Source organism: Empidonax traillii, unplaced genomic scaffold (genome assembly GCF_003031625.1).
Source record: "Empidonax traillii isolate 1590-97213 ecotype Southwest subspecies unplaced genomic scaffold, ASM303162v1 scaffold36:size2505666, whole genome shotgun sequence".
NCBI classification, from domain to species: Eukaryota; Metazoa; Chordata; class Aves; order Passeriformes; family Tyrannidae; genus Empidonax; species Empidonax traillii.
Genome location: NW_020955229.1, coordinates 1,634,071 through 1,642,550, shown reverse-complemented (window position 1 = coordinate 1,642,550; position 8,480 = coordinate 1,634,071).

Genomic DNA, 8,480 nt, shown 5'->3' with positions numbered 1-8,480 from the left:
ATTAAGTAAGATTTTTACAGACAGCTGCAAGAACAAGTGAGGTTCATTGTTCCTACTAACTCTCAGTGCACTTAACTCCTTAAAAAGAACTGACAGAGCACTGCAAGCACAAGAGAGGTGACTTTCATCTTGGCAAGAAATATCTCCATACACAGACTGTCAAAAAATAATAGGAAGAATAAAATAAAAGAACTGGAATAGGGCCGATCTTTGAGAAGGGGAGGGGGATCATCTCCACTTGAAAGAAATATTTTCTAACTTGACTTATATTCTGCCCAGTTTCTCAGCAGGACAAAAATCACAGAAGAAGTGATATACATTAATTGCCAAATACCAATCCCCTGTGAGCTCACACCACCACGTTGTGAGCTCTTGGACACAATAATTCAGTAGGTGACAAGTGTCACCTTGTGTCTTTACAGCCTGAGCCCTAAGCCCAAACCAACCTCAGCTTGACCACAGAAACATGCCAGGAGATGGCTGAAATAACTCTGCCTGTTCAACATTGCTTGGGAAAAAAAAAAAAGAAAATCAGAGTAAGATGCTTTTGTCCCCAGTTGAGAACATTCAGATAACATGGTTCAAACACATCCTCCTTTGTATCACTTGGGAACTCAAGGGACAGGCAGGTCACATGTCTTGGCACGTAGGAAATGGTGATAGACCTGAATTTTAAACTCAGAGACTTCTGTACCACTCTTTTCCTCCTATAACTACAATCTCCCTTCTTGACCTGCAACTCAGCGATACATAAGTTTTAAAAAAGTATAGAAAAATATTTATTAGTCTTGAAGATACTCATGAATAAGATAATACATTTGGGACACAGCAAAGCTAACTAATATAATTAAAGCAACAGTAACACAGATCTTTTGCCTACTTAAACTGGGGGCACGTGTCAAGAAAACTTGAGTTCTTTTACACAGAGACAGGTTGTTTAGGCTCTGATGCCAGAGTTTCACCAATACAAGTGTGATTTGAATTTGGATTTTCTTGCTTCAGTTTTACTCTGTCTACATGAGGCAATACTGAATGCTGCATCCTGGGATGCAGCCAGTGTGCTATGTTTATCTGCAGAGTGGCCTTTTTACATTCACACATTATATCTTTGCATGAGTCCAATCTAATTTTAAATCTATCGGACTGTTGTAGGATCTGAAAGAGCTGATCCTGTAGGATTTGGAAGTGAGTCTTTGAACCGCGATCTCAAGAGATAAATGGCAAATACATTAACTTTGCCACCTCATTTTCTTTGGCTTACAACTTAATTGTATTTTTCGTAGACCTCAGCAATCACGTTTTAATTAGGTCCTTTTGTCTGATTTGATAACTTGTTTTGCATCTTCCTTACCTTATCCCACTGCTCCACAGAGCCAAGCAGATAATATTATGATATGGTACTCTAACATTTGCTTGAGTTGAATAAGGCACTACAGGCACTTTGACTTCCCCAAAGTAGAAGAACAGATTTACCAAAATTGCATCTACATATCGGCAGCCAATACTAAAATAACCCCCAACCTATGTGATGCTATGTAAGATAAATGTGAAAAGGGATTTTTAGCTCAAGATAACTGGCTACACAGCCCAGCCTTACAGATAGTTGCTGTTCCTCCTAAGTGATCCCACATAGGGGGCCAGCAGGTGCCACATTTCAAATCATATGAAATTACAAGTTAGCAAGCAGTCACTCCCCATGGGCTCAAATACTACTTCTTAAAGGCTCAAAATAGGACAGAGACTGGAGGGGAATTTTATGCTCTCTGAAAGGGAATTTCTTTTGTTCAGTTCTGGTGACATCTGTGATCCTTTCTCCCCTCAAAACATCTCCAGAAATCTTTATAATTGTGGACACAGCTATTAAAGCTGCAGCCGCCTTTTCTGTAATACCACATTCAAATGTACTCCAACTCTGAAAAGAGCCAACAACTCCACGAAGCACTAGTTCTGTTTATTGTTTTTTACTATATACTGATCTTAAATACCCTAAAATTTTCACTGTCTCACATACTCATATTAAAGGTTAAAATAATTTCTACGCACTAAAGTAGCCTGTGGATAGTTCAAAAAAACCCCTTTAATTTTAATTTCTTGCTTAATCTCCAAATCAGGGGTTTTTTCCCCCCTGCAAAGCCAATAAGCTGCCAAATTTACTTCCCCTGTGATTTGAACTCTGCCAAAATTACTTCCCTTGTGATTTAAATTCGAGTTTAAGCAACATTTTCTGGGTTTTTTTTTGCATCAAGTTCTATTTCTTTACGCTACCTGTTCTTCAGTTCTCTTTTGTCCCTGCTAAACCACATTCTAGAATAATCCTGCAAGACTATGGCAATATTTTATATTTCACATAATAGAACTCAATTTTTGTTTCAGGCAAAGTGTAATTTTGTCTCAATCAGCAGTCAGTAGCCACATTGCCAATTAGACTGAAGTACACTTTACAATAAAATGTGCAAAATTATTGGAGAAAAATATACAACTGAGAGAGTCTCTACTGTGGGTAAAATAAATATAATTGATGCATCCTTCAGTCTGCAGCATTGATTATTATTTATTATTACAAACTCTTCAAAACAGGATGATTTGATGTCAACATGTTATTTTAGGAAGTGCACAATTGAAGGAAGCATTATTTGCATGGATTGATTCATAAAATATGTTTACTGAGGAGAGATGTGCACTTTTACTTGAAATGGTTCAGAATAATAAAGAGAAGTCATGACAATCTTCCAGCATTGTAGTTAAAAAGAATATCTAAGTTTTTAAATAAGCTTCAATTAAGAGAATAGTTTTTTTGTACAAAGCCAGAATCTGTGCTTTTTGTTTTGTTTTGTTTCCCTCTTTGTGCAGTCTGTCTGGCTAAACTTAAGAAAACAGTCACAGAAAATCCAGGGTCACTTTTATCCTGTGTCACCCACTGAATCTGGAAACTCCTTGTGAATAGCAAGGATCAGTCCGATCCCCTTGCATTGATCTCCTTTCCAAACAGAACACTGCCATGGCTTTGATGTGACATATGGAATGAGAAAGAAGTAATAATGAAAATCAATGGGTCTAAATATTCCCTGCTTGTAACTCACCTGTCGTTCACTATGGTTATGTGTGCCCAGGAAAGAGAGGATTTAGATGCATCTGCACCTCCTTTTTTTTTCCATTTTATTTGTAGCCCTGTGCTGCAGCATTAAAAAAAAAAAAAGGTACCTGAACTCAGGTGAGAATTGGGAGCATTTACACATCTGTGCATATATATGTATATATAAACATACACACAGACTTTTTTTAGACATTCACAGTTCTCACATTAGATTATAAAAATCGGGGCCAAACAACACCCTTGCTCTTACTACATTCCTCATACTCAGTATACTTGCAAAAAGACTTTTTATCAGAATGTTTTAAAATTAATTTCTAAGATTAATTACTATTATATAACTCTGTAAACCTGTCACTGTCCAGGTGACGCAAAGGAAATAAAAGGCATAAAAAAACCCCTGAATTAAATCAGTTCAATACCACAGTAGACAGCTACCACCAAAAAAAAAAAAAAAAAAAAAGCCCAAAATCTGTACAAAACAGGTGAAGAGAGCACTAAACCCATGCTTTAAGCCCATCAGGTAAAGCAGTAGATCGGGGTGATTCACACCAACTTGCACAAACTCCTGTCATGTGAGCCCTTATCTCACCTGCTGCTTTAGAACTTAGTTCTTCTTTCCCGTGATCATGTGTCAAGATTATCTTGGTGCTTTTGTTAAACAACAACAAGAAAAACCTCAATAAAGTAAATGAATATTTGTCTTCCCAGGCAGATACTGGTTTTCGTTCTGGTTTTAACTGAATGACTCTGTGCAACAAAGTTAATTTCTTCCACTAAAAAAATCATTGCACAGAAAAATGACCCTGAATAAATTAAGGAAAACTGCCCAGTTGCAAGTATGAGTAGGATGAGATTGACAGACTGCTGAATTCAACTGGTAGCACTTCGTTATAAACACCAGTAATATATTCTCAACTATTCTCAGTAATGACTAGAAAATTATTTGATTTTAAAGTTTCTTCCTGTAAGAGCCCAACTTTCCCCGTGCTTTATCTTTTAAAAACTTTGCTTGGCTGGTTTTTGTGCATAGGAAATACCGGGTTTCACCTCTGCAGTCTGGGTGGCTTTTTTTTTTTTTTTAATTATTTTTTCTTTTTCAAAACAGTTTTGCCAAAGATGCAGTTCCTGAAGAGCTCAGCCTCATGCAACTTGGGAGAACACTTTGCTGATCAGGAAAAACATCAGAAAACGACACTGCCTCGGAGAAAGAGTTTTAGCACAGCATCAGGACACTGTTTTCTCTGATGGTGTTCAGGGGGTCCTCGCTGCCGACACCGCGTCGGCGGGAGCAATAGCAGAGCCAGGATCTCTGTTACTATGCAGATCCGCCAGCGATTTACCCTGTGACAGACAGGCAAAAAACACAGAGGAGGTGCCTATAGCTTGGAGACTTACAGCCAAGCTGGTCCGTGGCCCGTGCAAGGGAAGGTTTATCCCTTCCCCTGCTCCCCACGGAGTTCCCCCACGTCAAGCCTCTGCATTTGGGGCAGGCGTGGAGGAAAGGATTTGCCCCTGAATGCCTTCACAACTTCATTTAGAGCATTACGAATCACCACTGTTCACCAGAGACAATTAGCATTCTGTGCAAGCCCACCAGCATCTACTCCTCTCCACTGGGGCTCCAGGAACAACTGGGAAGAGAATCCCAGATCCAAAAGGTGCGCTGGGTATCCCTTAATTTAACAGCAGTTACAGAGAAAACAAAATCAGCAGACACTCAAGCGCTGTGCTTTGTACCCAATTCGGACCTTGAGCTGCAGAATGAACTCCCAGGATTCCTGCTCTGACTGGACATTGCAGAACTCACATTCCCAAAATCTGGCACGCAAAAAGTGTAACACAGGATAACAATAGGAGACATCAGCACATCCCATCACCGGATTTTGAGATCCAGTTCTGAGCTCACCCCATGCTTGTGACACAGGGCAGCTGATGAACATTGGCAACCACAGCAGAAACATCCAGGGTATTGAAAACAAAACACTTCTCCCAGCATTTAACACTTACTGTAAAAAGAAAACTCTATTTCTGACCACCCCTTTTATTTTCCCAATAAAACTTTCCTAACGCTAAAACGCAAGACTGGAACATATTAACTTCAAAGACACATAATGGCAACTGTTCCTTGATCTTGAATTCCATGAAATTTCAGGTCATCGTGGGGAAGTTTAGTTAAATGCTTAACGACATAAAAACAGTGATTGATTGCCATAAAATTGGCTCCTAGGGATTACAAAAATGAGGAGATGCACAGAACTTATTCAATGTTCCCAACTAAACAGAAGAAATAGTTAAGTTCCTGTCGGCCAGATGGAACAGTGAAATGTACGTATTTTGAGAAAGAAAAATAGTTAATAATAAAATAGGGTAAAAGTTTTATTTTATTCAATGACTTTTAAAAAATAAATATTTCATGGGAATATGAAATAGAAAACAGCACAATCACTTTTTAAGCAATGCAAGCAGCACAGAACTCTATATACTATTATGACCTACAAAAATATTTATCTTTTCTCAATTAAAAGCAAAGCCAAACTACTCCAGGACCTTAGAAACACTTAACATTTTAAGTAACGAGAGGCTGCTGGCATTTCTGTAGGTACAAGTCATCCGGCTGGCGGGGAGGTGGAAGGAGGGAGGGGTGGCCGGTGGGCTGTGTGAGACAGCGAATTAAAATTGCCGTAAACAGGGTGTTTTGTCTTTAATTTCGGAAGCTGTGGACCTGCTCCTGCAGATTCCCAGGCACAAGACAGATGGCAGTGCAACCAAGCTAGAGCAGGGGCTGCTGTCGCTCCCTCTGGGTCTAACTCCTATTATCCACTTGTAAATTAACCTGTCAATTTATCAATCAACACCATCTTGATTCTCCCCTGTTCCACTGCCCAGCATCGCAGTGAATTTGCCTCGTAAATAACTGGGAGCCCCATGTTTGTTAGTATTGTGAATGAGTTTATTATCACTTTGATGACTGCTATGAATCACAAATGCTGCCGAGAGCCTGATAAGAGGGGGGGGTGTGGGGGGGGAGAAAGTACATGCACACATTAACACAGTTGAAACTATTTGGGAGATAACAGATCGAGTTACGGCGATAGCAAATCATTTCAACTGGGGGAAAATGGCTAAAAATTGTAGGTTTTGTGGTGGATAAAAACTCATAAAGTGCAAAATATTAAAGGGAATAGTATTGTGTGTACAGCTCAGCAATATCCTCACTGCTACATTGCTGGAATACTGCAACTTGTTCCTAGAATTCCTCAGGCACTGTTAGTTTTTATGCCTTATTTGCAAACTTTGGAAGGGAAAAAATATCCTTTGAGATGCAACAAGTATTTTATTTATTTATTTTTGCCAGTTTAACACCACACAGCTCTATAAGTAATTTATGCCATGTAAAAGCTGAAGGAATTCAAATAGAAATAAAATATACTTCTAAAGGAAAGTTAAAGAAAAGAGGTATTCAAATAAAATCTTCTTCATGATGTGAGAAACATGCTAAATTAGCAACATCCAAATTTATTATTTATGTTTATCGTCCAGTTTTGGTTTTGATGGAAATCTCAATGTTTTCTCAAGTGACTTTATTTAGACTCAAAAAATGTTATAAACAAGTGTTGCTAACCTCTTTGAATTTAGCATAATATTTCATTCTCTATAAAAATAATAATATGGAAAGTACAACAACTTCTCAGAAACCCTTTGATAAATCAGGGTTCAGTGACATATTTGCTTTTTGAAGCTAAATGAAACATAACTAGGGTCTAAATAAATTATAAACAGCATGTTAAAAAAAGCAGATGTTTGGCTATTTTTAAATACAATCAAACTTTTGCCAGGTGTAAAAAACAGTCTACATTTGGCTGGAATACACTGGAAGTCTTAAAATACCCAAATTTATTTAGAAAGCATAAACAACATCACAAAGTAAAATCTTTCAAACGTTTTATCACTACGATTTTTGAGATACTGTAATGGAAGTACATGGTAACGTTAAGTTGAAATCTGAACAGAGGTTTAACATACGGAATTAACAAGTCATGGTCATATAAAGCAGCCAACACACATTACTGTCCTTTTCTTGATGGTATAATTTTTGGTGTTTTTACTCCCTATTATAATTTTTTTTCATATCCTAATTCTGAAGTAATTATGCAAAGTTAGTAGAAAATGCCACTAAACCTTTTCATGTCTTTATTATGTATACTTTTTTTAATTCTACAAGGCTGTTTTACTACAGAAAACATGATCTAAATTCCAAATTATTTTAGAAAATGCAGAGTTATGAACAGACATCAGTTGTTTGGTTAGTTCTGTTTTGTGACTATCTTTCAAATTCCAGAGGAGATATGGACCACGTACTGACCTCAGCTCCTACATACATTAAAAATCCTTATGGAATCTGAGTTGTACATATATTTTCAAACTGAATAACCTAGTTCAAAACAAGCTGTGCATGTTAAACTATAAGCTGTGAATTGTAATGCCTGTGGTAGAATAAGACTTAAAAGGCGAAATAAAATAAAATGTATATCTATTTTTTTCTAAGGTTTTATATAGCCTTACTAAAAAAAATCTCAAAAAAACAGTTTATGGAACAAATGGCAAGGCACACACATGCCCACAGAGAAACAGTTGTCACACAGCAAAATCTCTGGCACAATTAAAGTAGAGGAACAGGGTGTATACTCAACATTGTTATGCCCAGTATATCATTGGCGGAAAAGTAATGGAAAATGAAATTATTTGTTAGAATGCAATTTAGGGAATCTGATAGGTTGTCCATTTTATTCAATTTATAATTAAGATAGTGTTTAAATTTGAAATGAATTCTATATATGCATGTTCAATAGGCTATAGCACAACAATAAGAATGGAATCACATCTCATTTTATCATAAATTGTGTAATAAGCGATAAGGTAAAAACTAGGGCTAAAATCCTTCCAGCAAAAATGAAAGAGAGCGACCTCAATTGCCCTAATTCATTCTGTCTTTTTTTTTTTTTTTTTTAAACTCTTCATTTTCCCTCTGTTCACATTATTAGCTTACACATGAGTGCATTATTAGAAAATAACAAAGCCAAACAGGGAAACTTGGAAGAAGTAGGAGATAGGATCCCCTCTACAGCTGAAAGGTATTCTCATTTCATTTCTTAGGAGTTGCAAAAATAGTTTTATTGCCAGGGAAGGACAATGACCTCTCTCTTTCAACAAGCTTGGTGGTTGGTCTTTTGATGGAAAAAACTAGGGGATACAACATCTGGTAATTTGTGTTACTGAGCTTAGCTGAGGTCTTAACGATGTAAGCAGATTATTCCTGAAGAAGAACAAAAAAAATTCCGGAAGACTCAATGAACTATTTAAAGTTATTAGCTGGTGCATTCTGGCA